The 18,303-nt window shown below is 32.6% G+C and overlaps 2 long non-coding RNA genes across 3 annotated transcripts in view; one reads left to right on the top strand and one right to left on the bottom strand.

Annotated features, from left to right (window-relative positions):
• Positions 1 to 18,303, top strand: part of LOC141671306 (uncharacterized) — a 127,854-nt gene that overhangs the window by 48,808 nt on the left and 60,743 nt on the right. The window lies entirely within an intron of this gene.
• On the bottom strand, positions 4,069 to 5,257 carry LOC141671303 (uncharacterized). 2 transcript variants are annotated; one of them, XR_012555038.1, is made up of 4 exons: positions 5,197 to 5,257; positions 4,959 to 5,053; positions 4,586 to 4,804; positions 4,069 to 4,425 (listed from the first exon to the last, which is right to left on the bottom strand). It is a non-coding gene; the product is annotated as an uncharacterized LOC141671303 (long non-coding RNA). The 2 variants fall into 2 exon arrangements; XR_012555036.1 differs by lacking the exons at positions 4,069 to 4,425; positions 4,586 to 4,804 and having other exon boundaries at positions 4,866 to 5,053.

Genomic DNA, 18,303 nt, shown 5'->3' on the forward strand with positions numbered 1-18,303 from the left:
TGAGATGTCTTCAGGTATGTAGTCACTTTTCTCCTTTGGTATGACCTTTGCTGGTTGATCAGCAACTGCGAAAGAGAGCTTGGTAGGCTTATATGGTCCATCATTAATTCTATCAAGGTATTTTGGATCTGTGGCTCCAGAAACATAGCCATCTTCACTTTCCATATAGGATACTCAGATGCTCTCAGTATGGGAACCCTAATAGTTTCATATCTACTGTGGGTTTGATTGTTCTGAGTTTCTTGAGTTTTGGTGGGCTTGGTTGGAGTTTGTGTTTCTTCAGACATGATTGTAAACTGGATATTACTGTTTGTATATCAACAGAGTAGCTCTGATACCACTTGTTAGGTCACACAACACTATAAAAAGGGGTTGAATATAGTATTTATACAATCAAATTGATTTAGAACACAAGTATGTAACAAAGATCAAGTATATTCAATATAATGAACTCTGTTATAAATAGAACAGTTGTTCTCACTCAGTGACGAACAATATCACTAAGAGCTGCTTGGGTTACAAAGAATAATATTCTCGATAATGATAACATTTGTTAGTGTAAACCCTAAGCTGTGTTTATATAGTACATAATTACAAGATATCTTCTAATTGATATGGAATATAATTTTGTCTCCTAAAATATATCAATCAGATATTATCTTCTACAAGTCTTCTAGCTGTCCAACTCTTCATACATATCTTCCTTTGTTTTAGTCCAGATCTTCTACTGTAAATCAGCTACATTCCATATCTGAAGTACCCGCACTTAAGTCCTGATATAAATCCTGACGGCCTTAAGTTCTGATATAAGTTCTGACTTCAGTAAGTTTTGATTTCCAGTAAATCCTGATAAGTCCTGATATTAAGTTCTGAAACTAAACACATCAGATTAGTTATGACATCACAAATATATATAACAAGTGATATGATAATTTTTTTAGAAAAATAAATTTATTTGGTTTGCTATTTTAACAATCAACTAGTAGTTTGACGAGTACTTCTTAATACTGTTTAGTCTCATATTGATGTAATAATTTTTTCAAAATAATTTATGGATCCAACTGTAAGGATGTGAAGATCTATATATATTAGTGATATGATAAAAAATTTAGAAAAAAATAAATTTATTTGGTTTGCTATTTTAACAGTCGACTAGTAGTTTGAACAATACTTCTTAATAGTGTTTAGTCCCACTTTTTTAATTTTTTCAAAATAATTTATGAATGATCCAACTATAAGGATTTGAAGATCTATATATATTAGTGATATGATAAAAATTTTAGAAAAAAATAATTTTATTTGGTTTGCTATTTTAACAGTCAATTAGTAGTTTGACGAGTACTTCTTAATACTGTTTAGTCTCATATTGATGTGATGATTTTTTCAAAATAATTTATGAATGATCCAACCATAAGGATGTGAAGATCTATATATATTAATGATATGATAAAAAATTTAGAATAAAATAAATTTATTTGGTTTGCTATTTTAATAGTCGACTAGTAGTTTGAACAATACTTCTTAATAGTGTTTAGTCCCACATTAATTTTTTAATTTTTTCAAAACAATTTATGAATGATCCAACCATAAGGATTTGAAGATCTATATATATTAGTGATATGATAAAAATTTTAGAAAAAAATAATTTTATTTGGTTTGCTATTTTAACAGTCAACTAGTAGTTTGACGAGTACTTCTTAATACTGTTTAGTCTCATATTGATGTGATGATTTTTTCAAAATAACTTATGAATGATCCAACATAAGGATGTGAAGATCTATATATATTAGTGATATGATAAAAAATTTAGAAATAAATAAATTTATTTGGTTTGCTATTTTAACAGTCGACTAGTAGTTTGAACAGTACTTCTTAATAGTGTTTAGCCCCACATTAATTTTTTGATTTTTTCAAAACAGTTTATGAATGATCCAACTATAAGGATGTGAACATCTATATATATTAGTGATATGATAAAAAATTTAGAAAAAAATAATTTTATTTGGTTTGCTATTTTAACAGTCGACTATCAGTTTGACCAATACTTCTTAATAGTGTTTAGTCCCACATTAATTTTTTGATTTTTTCAAAACAATTTATGAATGATCCAACCATAAGGATTTGAAGATCTATATATATTAGTGATATGATAAAAATTTTAGAATAAAATAAATTTATTTGTTTTCCTATTTTAACAGTCAACTAGTAGTTTGAAAGTACTGGTCAAACTACTAGTTGACTGTTAAAAAAGCAAACAAAATATATTTATTTTTCTAAAAAAAATTTGTCGTATTCCTAAAATATATATATCTTGACATCCATAAGGTTGGATCATTCATATTTTTTTAAAAAATCAAAACCTCGATATGGGATAAAACACTTGTTAAAAGGACATGTCAAACAACTAGTTGACTGTTCAAAAAGAAAACAAAATAAATTTATTTTTTTCTAAAATTTTTGTCATATCACTAAAATATATAGATCTTTACATCCGTATGGTTGGATCATTCATTAATATTTAAAAAAAATTGAAACATTAATATGGGATTAAACACTAGTTAGAAGTATTGGTCAAACTACTAGTTGACTATTAAAAAGGCAAACCAAATATATTTATTTTTTTCTAATTTTTTTTTCATATCACTAATATATATATATATATATATATATATATATATATTTACATCCGTACGGTTGGATCATTCATTAATATTTAAATAAAAATTGAAACATCAATATGGGATTAAACACGAGTTAGAAGTACTAGTCAAACTACTAGTTGACTATTAAAAAAACAAACAAAATATATTTATTTTTTTCTAAGATTTTTTTCATACCACTAAAATATATGAATTGTCAAATTTGAGTTCTTACAAAAAAATAACGTGGTAAGAAAATTTTTAAATTTCTTTTATTCGTTGCATTACAAAAATTAGAAATTTGGCAAATTACAATAATTATATATTTTTTCAAAAGTTTTAGTAAGAATTTGTTAAATTCTTAAATATTTTAGATAAAAGTGTACGCAAAAGATTAACTAATTTATATATTTCTGTCTTAATTATTTTATAAAATTAAATTTAGGGGTTGAGATTTTAACCCTAGAATATTCCACCTATTTGGAGTTGATAATGAACGATCCAACCGTACCGATGTTAAAATAGTTAAAAAGGAATTATATATAAAAATTTAGAAATTTTTAATCACTAAATTTTTATTATTTTAACAAATAAGGTATAATTTTCTAAGTCCTCCCATAAAAAATTTTAATTATCATAATATAAATATTTAAATTGACACTCCTAAATTCAACTGAATGCAGTTGAATTTAGTGTCATGTCACCGATACGTGTGAATAAGATCCACCATACCAAATTTAACTATAAAATTTAATCCATCGATCAACTTTAGATTATAATCAAAATAATAAAAAATTATAAAATAAAATAGAATAACCCCCCACCCCTCTCCCTGTTCAATATCTCTCGAAAATGGGATTTCAGCTTCTACTGAAGGAAGTATAGAAACCCATCTTCTTCAAAGTTAGAGTTTCTCGATTCAAGGTTGGTGTGCTGAAAACGGTGAATTGTTGTTTGTCTATGACACTACGCCATAAGTGGGCTATTGTAATGCCTAAATGGGCCTAAATGGTGTTACAATAGGCCCCAAAAGCTTTACAACATGTCTATCGTAACACGAGGGGGCGTTACGTATACGAGCATTACAATAGATACCATAATGTAACACTTCACTGATCTATTGTAACATAGAGGAAAACGTTACAATAGGCACCTACTGTAACACTAACAGGCCTAAATGTACGCAAAATGAGTGATACAATAGCTTGATCAAGATTGCATAAGTGGGACCACTGGTGCCACGTGGTCTCACGTGGACCCCACCTTTGGGTCCCGCATTGCCTATTGTAACAGTAGATTTTATCTATTGTAACACCAGTTTTTAGTTAGGCAACACTGGAATATGTGTAGTGTAACAGTCTTTTTATCTATTGTAACACTAGTAACATATGTAATGTAACATTATATGTATATAAATATTACACCAAAACAAGCAAATGTAATAGTTATTATAAATATTTTTGAAATATAAGGTCTGTTTTAAGAACAATCCATAATCAACAAAAACATCAAAGTTGCATACATAAGAGTCTCAGCTCTGCAAACCAAACAACTACATAACAATAAATTCTTCAAACCATCCCCAATGCCAACGAAGACCAAAGTATTATAACATAATATCCAAGCTATTCTTGAATTGGAAAAAACTACTCTTCAACTATTCTTGGATATGAAATTATACAAAATAATCAGGGAGATAATCACTTTTTGCCCTTCCACACTTTCATGATCTGGATACAAAATAACCAGGCAGAGAGATACTTGTTCTCCCTCATTCACCATTCTCCTGTACACAAGTCACACCAAATTTCATAAGAATCAATAAAAGTTGATTTGGTATTAAAATGGCATAGTTGGAAGTTAATTTAGGATATGACCTGAGGAATCAATCACTTCTAAATTTATGAAACCAGAACCTCCATTGACGGGATTACATTTGAGATTACCTGGTAAATTGTTCTCATGCCCTTCCATCGGACACTTTTCTGAATTACAATATTTTTTCCTGTTAAAAAATATAGGGAATAAAGGGCACAACATCATGCTCGTACTACAATCAATATGTAATTACACATGAAGCTTGTAATTACAGTAAGCTCACCAAATTTAAAACTCGGGTGGAATAGGCATACTTCTGACGTAAAAGAGGTGCTAATGTTGCATACCTGAAAAGATACCACATAGAATTAGTGATCACTCATGGAATGTATAAACGTGAAACAGGTAAAGACAGAAGTCAATCTGCGCCCTTAAGAATAACTTTTGAATTCTTAAATGGTACAATCAGCCCAGGATGATAATTTGGTCATAACAATATACCTCTCTTGGCCATAAGTATCCCATATCTCAAAATTGACTGTTGTAGAATCTTGCAAGGCTATTATTTGTGACAAAAACGAAGCCCCAACAGTTACCTGGAAATGTAATCCTTATATAAGAAATCAAAATAGATTAATGATTAAGGATTGTTCATAAATAATTACACACACATGCAGCATAACAAAGACTTTACGCCACTTTAAAATAGCAGAACTTTGTATACTCATAAATAACTTACCTTGGATGTCAACTGTAACAGCTGACAGTTTCTTTAAAGTTACGCCATCACTGTAATAGCATTGTAAAAATAAAAAATTATGTTAGTAATATGTAAAAGGTGATGAGTTCATCTGCTAATGCAGAACAGGGTGATGAAACCCTGGTGAATTAAAACTTGTATAAATTGTACAAGACAGCCAATGCAGAACAGTTTCAAGCCTCATATTACCAAGATAATTGTATAGCTGATAAGGAAAGAGGTAGCACAGAGAATTTGAAATTTGAAAGAACAAGTTTGAGAGACAGATGATACTTAAAACTAAACTAATACCAAGAAATGTTAATTCATGTGTATTTGTGTTGCTTTGTTAAGCCATCGGCTCTCTGATGCATATAATATAATACCTTAAAGAATTTTTAAATATTATTTAATTATTAGCAAGAATTAAAATTTTAATATTCTAATATAATAAACAATGTTAGAGTTATGTATTTTTATTTTTATAATATATGTAAGTAATGTTTGCTAATTTTGTTTTTTCCATTTTTAAATATGTTATTATTCTTATTATTATAATAACTTTTCTTTAATTTATAATTTATAAGTTGAAATATTTATATAGATATAAAAGTATAAAATCACTATCATGAATATATTTTTTTTATTAAAACACGTATTTTATTTTTAATTGTATTAAATAAAACTAACTTAAATTTACTTTAATTATATGCACAACCAAAGATACATGAAGAGAACTCATCAGTTTAATTAATAGATGCTAGTTACGCGAATTATATTAAAATGTACTAAAAGAAAAAAAAGTAAGAATCACACACAAAACTTATATAATTTGGAAGAGGCAACCTACTTGGAAAGTCCTTCCTCCAACCTGTACTGATTTTCAACAGTCCACTATACAGCCAAGCCTACTTCATGCTTAGAGGCCTGACACTGAATCAAAAAGAAGATGACTTAAATTTCAGTTCTGTTAAAATATAACACATAGCAGTCGTGAGTGTGCTCCTTGGCTCTTCATGAGATGAGAAAAAATTAGAAATTAATAACTCAAATTGCTAGAAGAAAGAGAGACGTTCGTCTTACATTTTCAAGCTATTTAGGGACTGTTTTGGTATAATAGAAACCTTAAAAAAGTTTTGGTACAAATATATTCCTTGACAGGAGAATATGCTTTATGCAATTTGGTTATGCTTATGGCGGCATTGGGTTAAGCAGTCTGCTTCTAAGCAATGTTTGCATATTAGAATACTTTTTATCTTTAAAATGTAAGTAAATATATTGTAATTTGTACACATTTGACTTAAGTTTCTAATTAGTTTTAAAAGCCCCTTGTCTGATTTTTGCATACTACTTTCTTCTACTCGTATTTTGTGTCTCAGGTGCACTACATTGAAGCTAAGATGTAAATTCTTGCCTCCACTCCCTAACTTAATGCTCTTTGCCCCGACAATTGTTTAGCTTCTAATGAGCACTACATATGTTTCTAAATCAGTGAGGATGTATACAAAAGGTCACAAATGCCTTGTTTGTTTTACCAATTCACAGACCCAAAAACCCAACTTACCCCTTCTCATGCAAGAACTAACTGCTAATAAATTTAAGACATTCGACAAAACCCAACTCAAACTAACACACAAAAAACATGAAAAAAACAAAAATCACTTAAATAAAATAAACCATGATCACCAATAAGATCACTGACCTTTATGCACCAGACAGAGTAGAAAGATAAATAAAATGAGTAAAACGAGTGGTTACCATTTACCTGTTTTGCTTTTCCAACTGTTGAAGCATAGGCTGCAAGTAGGTTTTGATTCATGATTTGCTTCAGTAGAGCATTTGAAAAATATGTAAAAGACAAAGGATGGTCAAAATAGATACACTTTAAAAGACACACACACATGTACCTGCAAAGATAAGGATTTGTTTTCCATCTAAACAGAGGTAGCTGTAAAGATTCTAAGTAACACTAGTTTTATAGCTATTGTAATACTAATTGAGAGGTGTTACAATAGGTCAAAAAGTTCTTATCTAATGTAACGTTGCTTATAACACTTGCGTTACAGTAGCCCACTTATAGCGTAGTGTGAGTTTATGTCTAATGGAAGTCTTGATAATCTGTTGTATCCAGATTCTGAACAGATATAATATTACTCAGATATACATGTACTTACAACCATATATGTATATGTATGTGTGTAAGCTTTCATTATTGAGTTATTCATGGAGTTAACAGCAAGCACTTCATCTTTAACTCACTACACATCTCCTCAATTCTTTATACCTCCACGTTTCATTCCAAGTACTAGCCGCCGGCCAAATTTTCCGACGAGGGTCCATCAGAAACTAGTTTACAAGTCTTTTGAACCCATTCGGTGCCGACCCAGATGGCGAAATGTGGAGGGTTGTGTTGTTTGTAGCTCAAGTGTTCGAGCAAATGTCTCAGAGAGTGAAAAAGATGGAAATGGTTATATAACAGATATAATCTGAGTTCATAATGAAATGGTTACACAGATATAATATTGATGTCGGCTTGGCCTCTGTTTTGACTTATTTGTATCAAGAATGTGAACAACAAGTGATTCACAGAGACATAAAGACTAGTAACAGTATGTTGGATGCAAATTGTTAGGTCACACACTGTAGAAGGGGGTTGAATACAGTGTTTACTACAATCAAATCGAATATAAGAACTCAAGTAACAGAACACAGATTTTATTCAACACAATAAACTCTGTTACAAAGAACTGTTCTCTCTCATTGATGAACAAATTATCACGAGAGCTGCTAGAGTTACAATGAATAATATTCTCAAATAAGATAACACTTGTAGTGTAAACCCTATGTCTGTGTTTATATACCACACAGTTACAAGATAATCTTCTAATTGATATCGAATATGATTATGTATCTTAAAATATATCAATCAGATATCTTTTCTTCCAAGTATTCTATTCTTCATAGAATTCTTCTCCATGCATATTTCTTCCTGTTTAGCTCGATCTTCTTTCCTTTCAATCAGCCTCCTTCCTTATCTGAAAGTCTTCTTAAGTCCTGATATTATCTCCTGATAAATTAAGTTCTGATAACTTAAGTTTTGATAACTTAAGTTCTGATATCTTAAGTTCTGACTTCAGTATAAGTACTAATTTCTAGTTAAGTACTGATTTATCCTGTTAGTTAAGATCTGAAAAACTAAACACAAATCATCATTAGACATGACATCACAAATATATCTAACAATATCCCCCAACTTGTAAATTAGCATAATATACAAGTTCAACAGATATTTGATGATGTCAAAAATATTTAGTACAAGTACATGAGAATTTGACTAGATAACTATAACTTACAGTCCTTACAGCTTTACCATCCTTAAAGTCTGATATCAGCTTCAGTCTGTATATCCTTCAGAATTTAAGCAGTTGTAGATCTTTGACTTGGCTTCAGTTTGTGATCTCTTTAATATCATGAGTTGTTCTGAGATAATTCTTCAACAGACATCTCTCAACATATTCAAGTTCATTAATCATCCTCCTTTTTGCTTCTCGAAGCTCTGCAGTATCTTCACCAGTTTGGAAGATAGCATTTCTGAGATCATTGATTTTTGCTTTCCTTATATTCTGATCTAGTCTTATGATATAGGCTTTATCAGACTCTAGATTGAATTCAAGTCCCTTAATACCCAGAATTGTATTAATCTTTGCAGTATTAGACTTCATTTCCACAATTTCTCCACTGTGAGATCTGTACTTAGGACAGTATGGACTATCAGACTTTACAGAGGAAAGCCTCTTCTGTCTTTGAATATTTGATTTTAAATAACCTGCAGCACCATCTGTTGATTTGTTTTTCACTTGAAGTAGAAATAGAACATGTTCCAGTTCTTCAAAATACTTCAATGGAATAGCATTCTTCCTGATCTGGAATACCCTCCCATCTATCATAAATTATAACATGACATCTTCTTTCAAAACAGAATGGTAAACCATTTGTACAGATTCAAGTTGATTCTATCTTTCAGGAGTTGCACCTACTCCTGGTTCACTTAAGGAAGTTAGATCATTGGTAGTGTTGTGTGTTCTCTTCTCTTTAGAACTACCCAATCCTGATTTGTCTCTAGCTTCCTTTCCTCGAATAACTCTTACATCAAAACCACTTGATGTAGTCTTCAAAAGTTGAGTAGATTGTTGAGCTTTAATGAACCCAGATAGTAGAGTTGTTGAGGATTTAACATGAGCAATGTCAGAGGTTTCCTTTTCTTTATCTTCTGATATCAAGCCAACTTGAGCTATATCAGAGGTTGCTTGCTTCCTTGTCATATCAGAATTTACTAAGTCTTGATCTTGAACAACATGAGCTCTGTCAGAGGTTGTTTGAATATTCTTCTTCTTCAAAATCAGACTAGTATCTTCATCAGAATTTTCTTGTTCATCCATGGTTGGCAGATAGACTTTTACAGCTTCATCAACTTTAGCTTTGCCCTTGAACCTTGGATCTACCTCCACTTATGATTTGGCCTTGGTTGCCTCAGAAATTGTCCTTTCCTTGATCATAATGCCCTTAGGCTGTGGTGGTTTCTTTGCTGTAACAGGAGCTTCAGACTTTGACTTGGATTTATCATTTTCAGCTTTCAGTCTAATGACCTCTTCCTTCAAGCTTTCAATATCCATTCCTGGATTCTCCTTTAGGAATAGCCTTTTAGAGATTTCTTCATCCAAATTCTGTATCTTGGGGTCTTGATAAAAGACAGTTATTTCTTTCCCCTTAAACTTCAATGTCTACATAAACTGTTGAGATTCTTGACTTCCACCTTGTATCAAAGCTTCAGGTTTGGTCAGAACTTGTTTATTAGAACCTGATCTCTTTCCAGCATCAAAACTTAATCTTTGACTTGAATTTTTAGCTTTCCTTGATAAAGAATCTCTTCCTTGACCTTGACCTCTACTCCTTTCAGAGTTTCCATGATCTTCATTTTCATCATCCTTTCCCTTCAGTGTTTGAATAGATTTGCTTTTGGACTTAATCACTTTCTCCCCCTTTTTGGCATCAGCTGGTAGAAGAAGAGAGACAAGCAATTCCACTGAGGATTGGATCAAATTGAGTTGAGTTTGCTGAGAAGCTTGGTTCTTTAGAATTTCAGAAATCTGATCGTGTTGCTTCTCCTGAGTCTTTTCAATATACCCAATTCGGTCAAAAGCTGGTTTATCACAGGTTCAGAAGCATGAACCCGTGCTTCAATTGTTTTCTCAAATCATCAAAATTTATTATTGACCATCATTAAATCAAAACATTCATCACAAGATTAAGTTAAAAACGATGAAGTAAAGATTAACAAATTGCAATTAAAACATGCACAGTCACATAATTTGAGAAACAAAGACCAAATCTTGCAATTTAAAGGAAATTTCATTAATATATCAGATGAGTACATTTCATGAAATTTATCAATTACATGCAAAAATTACAAGATAGTCCTATTCTAAAAATTCTTAACATCAACAGCCTTAGTCTTAGTCTAAGAAGACGTAACGACTAGCTCCTTCTGCTGCTGACGAAGAGTACTGCAAGACGGATGATCCGTTCTTGCCGACGGAGAGCTTCTCTCCGTTCTTCTTCCAGACGATCACAATGGAGGTGATAGCCCATCGAAAAGAACAAGAGGTCTGTGTGAACCTCTTGTGGAACTGAGTTCCAGATCTCTTCAGGAATAGCAGTGACATGCCACTCCTATTGCCAATCATCACAACTCAACTCGATATTGAAGGTTTCATAGTTCAGGAACATGTTAAAATGAACCATGGTCTTGATGAGTATGTAAAAAGAGTGAGTTTGTGAGAAAATGGAAGATGTTTTGGCTGGAATGAATAGTTGGTTAAAATAACCAATATAATACCAAGAGACGCGAGGAGTATTTAATAATTACAAGTAAAAATAATGATCCCTCGTCTCCCTAGACCAATGTGTAAAAATAACAGTCAGTAAATGATCTAAAGCTAGAGTTAATGGGAATGGGAAATAATGAACAATTACTGTGCACATGTAGGTTTTTAAGACATACACGTTAACCACTAACCCAAAATTATTATGACTGAGTTATCTCACATAATCCAATATTCTGATAAAATATAACCGTTCAAGCAATGACCAAAAATAAATCAAGTAAATAAATACTGCCACGTCAGCATCAGAACTTGATTATTATCGGAATTTAAAGGTCATCAGAATATGGCTTCTATACTCGAAAAGTGAATGTTTATTTCTGTAATTCTTCACACAAATACTGATATGGTTTCAACAGAACTTAATCATCAGAACTTCCTTCAGAACTTATCCTCAAAATTTATGCAACTGACACTTAAACAGTTCATCTAAAATAACACTGATCACCACAGTAATTTTCATCATTCATATGGAGTGTAAGTGTGTGCTTTAAGCTAAATATCAGACAAAGAGAAAAGTCTGATTCACTTTAGTACATCTTAGAAATAAGGCATAACTAAGAACTTTGCTCAAAATCAGTAATTAGTCTGAAGTCTACTATAGAATAAGTTCATGCATGAGTCCACCTCAACTATTTTGTGCTCATTTTATGCATCTTTTGATATTCTTTTTCACAGTGGCTTCTCAGTGTAAGTGAGTCACGACTGCTTATCAGAATTTATGGTATTATCAGAGTATTTCTCCAGTAATTAGAGAATGTGAAAAGTCACCAAGAAAATTTTATTTTGCTTTTCTAATGCATATTACTTAATACCAGCAATGCACTTGGGTCTTCCCTTCCACATACATTTTTCTCTTGATCTCAAAGGAGTACCTGGTATTTATTTATTTTCTTTTCTTTTTCTTTTGATAAGTGAGGTTTATCAACACTTAGTACATCCATAAGATTTACCAACATCATAACTTAACAGATAAGAAGCACTATTATAGTCTTTGAGTTAGTAATAAGATACACGAAGTAAACCTAACCAGGCTCAATATCATTATTTGCTTGTGTAAAAAGATTTCCACATAAACAATTACTTCAAACATAGGATCTTTAGTATATTAAAGACTACTAGGTCAACATCTAGCATAGTTATCCTCATTGGATTGAATAGTCACAGAAACATTCATATCACTATCAGAGTTTAGAAATTCACATCAGACAACAATCAGCACTTAGAAAATTTCAATTTAAGCACAGAATACACAAAGATAGTAATATCTGTAAATACTGATCATAAAGTCTGATGTATCAGAACATAAACTAAGCAGATTTAGAGAAAAAACCTGAAACCATTCCAAGTTCATTTACCAATCTTGTAAAAGTAGCTTCACACAGTGGTTTTATGAAGATATCTGCTAGTTGTTGATCTGTTGGAACAAAATGCAATTCCACTGTATCTTCATCCACATGTTCCCTGATGAAGTGGTACCTAATGCTGATGTGCTTTGTCATTGAGTGCTGAACTGGATTATCTGTCATAACAATAACACTTTGATTATCACAGTAAATAGGGATTTTAGAATATTCTAACCCATAATACTGTAACTGATTCTTCATCCAAAGAATCTGTGCACAACAGCTTCCTACAGCAATGTACTCTGCTTCTGGAGTTGATGTGGAAATTGACTTCTGTTTCTTGCTAAACCAAGAAACTAATCTACCTCCAAGAAATTGGCAGCTTTCACTTGTGCTTTTCCTTTCAATTTTGCAACCTGCAAAATCTGCATCTGAGTAACCTATTAGCTTAAAGTCTGATTCCCTAGGATACCACAATCCTAGATCCGCTGTACCCTTAAGGTACTTGAAAATTCTTTTCACAACTGTTAAGTGAGGTTCTCTTGGATCTACTTGAAATCTTGCACAAAGACATGTAGCATACATGATATTAGGTCTACTTGCAGTTAAATAAAGTAATGAGCCAATCATACCTCTGTAATCAGTAATATCTACTGATATACCAGTATCCTTATCCAATTTTGTTGCAGTGGCCATGAGAGTGGATGCACTTGAACAGTCTTGCATTCCAAATTTCTTCAACAAATTTCTGGTGTACTTAGATTGACAAATAAAAGTTCCTTCTTCATTCTGCTTGACTTGAAGGCCCAGAAAATAGCTAAGTTCTCCCATCATACTCATTTGATATCTTGACTGCATGAGCTTGGCAAACTTACAAAGTCTGCCATTTGTAGAACCAAAAATGATATCATCAACATATATCTGCACCAAAAGTAAGTCTTTTCCATGGTTGAGATAAAACAATATTTTGTCAATAGTCCCTCTATTAAATCTACTTTCCAGAAAAAAACTGAGCTAAGGTCTCATACCATGCTCTTGGAGCTTGCTTAAGGCCATAAAGTGCTTTATCAAGTCTGTAGACATGATGAGGAAATTTTGAATCTACAAAACCTGGAGGTTGTTCAACATACACTTTTTCTTCCAATTCTCCATTAACAAAAGCACTTTTTACATCCATTTGAAAGACTGTAAACTGTTTGTGAGCAGCATAAGCCAAAAATATCCTTATGGCTTCCAATCTAGCAACTGGTGCAAATATTTCATCATAGTCAATTCCCTCCTGTTGAGAATATCCTTTTGCAACCAGCCTTTCTTTATTTCTTGTAATTATACCATCACTATCAGTTTTGTTTCTGAACACCCATTTTGTACCAACAACAGATCTATTCTTTGGTCTTGGCACTAGGGTCCAGACTTTATTTCTTTCAAATTCATTCAACTCTTCCTGCATTGCTTGCACCCAATCAGCATCTTGAAGAGCTTCTTCCACTTTCTTTGGTTCAATCTGAGAAAGAAAAGAATGATAAATACATTCATTTGATGTTGTTGTTCTAGTTTTGACACTAGCTTCAGGATTTCCAATAATCAAGTCAGGTGTATGTGCTTTAGTCCAATTCCTTGCAGATGGAAGGTGATCTCTAGAACTGGATGCTCCCCCATGATCCATGCTGTCTCCATCAACATTTTCTGATGCTCCCCCTGAAATTATGCTCTCTGAGTTGGATCCTTCAGAATTTGAGTTTCCAGAATTATCAGAACTTGGCCCATCAGAACTTGATGAATCAGAACTTGAAGAGCCTATTCTAGGTTCTGATGCTTCTTGAGATGTGGTTGGATCTTCAATATGCTCCCCCTGCACAGGTGCATTTTACTTAGGCGTAATCACCACAGTTTCAATAACATCAGAGTTTAATCCATCAGAGTTTGCAGTATCAGGATTTAGACTATCAGAATTTACAGAATCAGAATTTAAAACTTCATTCTCAAATCTCAGCTGATCATGATCATTGAAATCTTCAAGTCCATTAATCTTCTTATCATCAAAAGAGACATTGATAGATTCCATGACAACCCTTGTTCTTAAATTATAGACTCTGAAGGCTTTTGTGGAAAGTGGATATCCAACAAAAATTCCTTCATCAACTTTTAGATCAAATTTGGATAGCTGTTCAGGATGAGTCTTAAGAACAAAACACTTGCATCCAAATATATGAAAATACTTCAGATTTGGCTTCTTTTTCTTCACCATCTCATATGGTGTATTTCCATGCATGTTGATAAGTGTTGCATTCTGAGTAAAACAAGCAGTCTGCACAGCTTCAGCCCAAAAATAGGTTGGTAATTTTGCTTCATCAAACATAGTTCGTGCAGCTTCAATAAGAGTTCTATTCTTTCTTTCAACAACTCCATTTTGCTATGGAGTTTTAGGAGCAGAAAATTCCTGCTTGATTCCATGGTCTTTGCAGAACTCTTCCATGATCAAATTCTTGAACTCAGTGCCATTATCACTTTTTATAATTTTCACAGAGTCTTTGACAAATTTTTCCAGTTGTTTGACATGATCAATCAAGATAGATGCAGTTTCACTTTTTGTGTGCAAGAAATACATCCATGTGTATCTGGTAAACTCATCTACTATGACCATAACATATTTCTTCTTTGCAATAGACATGACATTCACTGGACCAAATAGATCAACATGTAGTAGGTGATAAGGCTCAAGAATTGAAGATTCAGTCTTGCTCTGAATGAAGATTTTATTTTTTTTCCTTTTGACATGAATCACAAAGGCCATCAGGAACTAATACTGATTTTGGCAGTCCTCTCACAAGATCTTTCTTGACTAGTTCATTTATATTGTTGAAATTTAAATGAGAGAGTTTCTTGTGCCAATCCCAGCTTTCTTCAATTGATGCTCTGCTTAACATACATATTGCAGAACCATCATAACTTGTTGAAAGCTTGGCTTCATAAATGTTACCATGCCTGTATCCCTTCAGAATAACTTTGCCTGTAGATTTGCTTACAACTTCACAGTATTCTTCAAAGAAATCCACATGATAACCTCTATCACAGATTTGACTAACACTCAGTAGATTGTGTTTAAGTCCTGAGACAAGAGCTACTTGCTCAATGATGACATTCCCAAGATTGATATTGCCATATCCCAGAGTTTTTCCCATGTTGCCATCTCCATAAGAAACACCTGGGCCAACTTTCTCCACAAAGTCTGATAGCAGGGCTTTATTTGCAGTCATATGTCCTGAACATCCACTGTCCAGAACTAGGATGTTTTTCCTGTTGCCCTGCAATCACAAAGACCACTAATGATTAGTTTTAAGGACCCATACTTGCTTGGATCCTTTGGCCTTATAAAGTCTGTTAACATTTGCAGCAGATTTAACATTAAAGTTTATGTTAACATTTTTCTTATCAGAATTTAAAGTATCAGACTTTGCATTATAACTTACACTAGAAGGAATTAAAGCAACTTTCTTCAAAGAAGGTTTTATTTGATAATAATCATAGTACAGACTATGATATTCCTTATAAGTATAAATGGAATGCCATAAACCACCACAATGAAAACAAGGATTTTGTGGCCTATATCTAACAGACTGACTCTTAACTCCTGATTTTGAAGGTAAGGAGTTTATGTTTTTATTCTTCCTGCAAAAAGAAGCCAGATGGTTAAAATTTCCACAGTTATAACATTTCTTTCTAGGAGCATCAGGAACAGGCTTATAATCATTGTTTTTATTCACTGCTTCCTTTCCATTCCTATTTTTCCTAGGTGGCTTTACCTTGTTTACATTCTTAACATCTTTCAGCTTATGCTTAAGCTGCTTCTTTGTCATTAAGCCTATGTTGACTTCAGTTGGCTTATCCTGTTTTAATTTATCAGAAGTTAAATCTGCCTTAACTTCTCTCTCAGTATCTTTCATCTTTTCAGAATCAGACTTTACAGTTTTAGCTACAAACTTAACAGGATTTACCTTTGGCTTAACAGTTTGCATAACAATAGTTGGCTTAATTTGTTCAGTTCTTGTTTCACTTTTATCTTCTCCATAACCTAAGCCCTCTTTCCAGTTTCCACTACTTAGCAAATTCTGAGTTGTTCTACCAGAGTTAGTCCAAGTCCTGATAATCTCTCTTTCTTTTTCTAACTCAGTTTTTAGAGATTGATTCAATTTTAACACTTCATCTCTAACATAGAAAGCATCATCTCTATCTATCTGAGTTTGATGGAACATAACTAACTCCTTTTCTAAATAGTCATTCATTTTCTTAAAAGCCAGATTTTCAGAAGTTAAACCATCACAGGTTAAAGTCTGATCTCTATAACTAATGAACATGGTTTTAAGATAAGATCTCAACTCAGTAATATCATCAGTATGAAAAGCATAAGTTGTTTGAGGTACCTTTAACTCAGCAGCATCAGAACTGCTATCAGCATTGGCCATCAAGGCATAGTTCACCTCATCTTCAGAATCTGAAGTGTCTGTCCAGCTTTTCTTCTTTGTGACCAGTGCCTTGCCTTTGTCACCATTTCCTTTCTTACAATCAGAAGATATGTGGCCTTTCTCATCACAATTGTAGCATTTAACATTTGAATTATCTTCTTTGTCAGGCTTTCCAGCTTTGCCATCAGATTTTCTGAATCCCTTCTTATCAGGACTTCCACTTTTCCTGGAAAACTTCTTTCCCCGGAAAACTTCTTTCCCCTTCTCAATTTCCTGTAGGCTATCTTTGTGATACCCTTCACCATAAGAGCACACAATTTCATCATCTCTTCATCAGCATCCATCTCAGATAGACTTTCAGTTTCTGAGTCCTCATCATTATTAGAACTTGATGACTCAGTATTAGACTTTGTGATGAGAGCTTTTCCTTTTCCTTTTTTTGAGGCAGCCACTTTGGGGGATTCCTCCTCAGCCCTAAGAGCAACTGTCCTTGACTTTCTTCCATGTCTCTTACTTCTTTGATCCATCTCAAGTTCATGAGTCTTTGGAGTTTCTTCAGTCTTGGTGGGCTTGATTGGAGTTTCTGCTTCTTCAGACATGATTGTATTTGGATCTTAAACTGTATATGTGTTAACAGATTGCTCTGATACCACTTGTTAGGTCACACACACTGTAGAAGGGGGTTGAATACAGTGTTTACTACAATCAAATCGAATATAAGAACTCAAGTAACAGAACACAGATTTTATTCAATATAATAAACTCTGTTACAAAGAACTGTTCTCTCTCAGTGATGAACAAATTATCACGAGAGCTGCTAGAGTTACAATGAATAATATTTTCAAATAAGATAACACTTGTAGTGTAAACCCTATGTCTGTGTTTATATACCACACAGTTACAAGATAATCTTCTAATTGATATCGAATATGATTCTGTATCCTAAAATATATCAATCAGATATCTTTTCTTCCAAGTATTCTATTCTTCATAGAATTATTCTCCATTCATATTTCTTCCTATTTAGCTCGATCTTCTTTCTTTTCAATCAGCCTCCTTCCTTATCTGAAAGTCTTCTTAAGTCCTGACATTATCTCCTGATAAATATCTCCTGATAACTTAAGTTCTGATAACTTAAGTTCTGATATCTTAAGTTCTGACTTCAGTATAAGTACTGATTTCCAGTTAAGTACTGATTTATCCTGTTAGTTAAGATCTGAAAAACTAAACAAAAATCATCATTAGACATGACATCACAAATATATCTAACATAAATTTTAATGCCAGGCTTGGAGATTTTGATTTGGTAAGGCTGATGGATCATGACAAGAGCCTCGTCTTTCGAAAATGGGATTT

This window comes from Apium graveolens, chromosome 7 (genome assembly GCF_009905375.1).
Source record: "Apium graveolens cultivar Ventura chromosome 7, ASM990537v1, whole genome shotgun sequence".
Lineage (NCBI taxonomy): Eukaryota > Viridiplantae > Streptophyta > Magnoliopsida > Apiales > Apiaceae > Apium > Apium graveolens.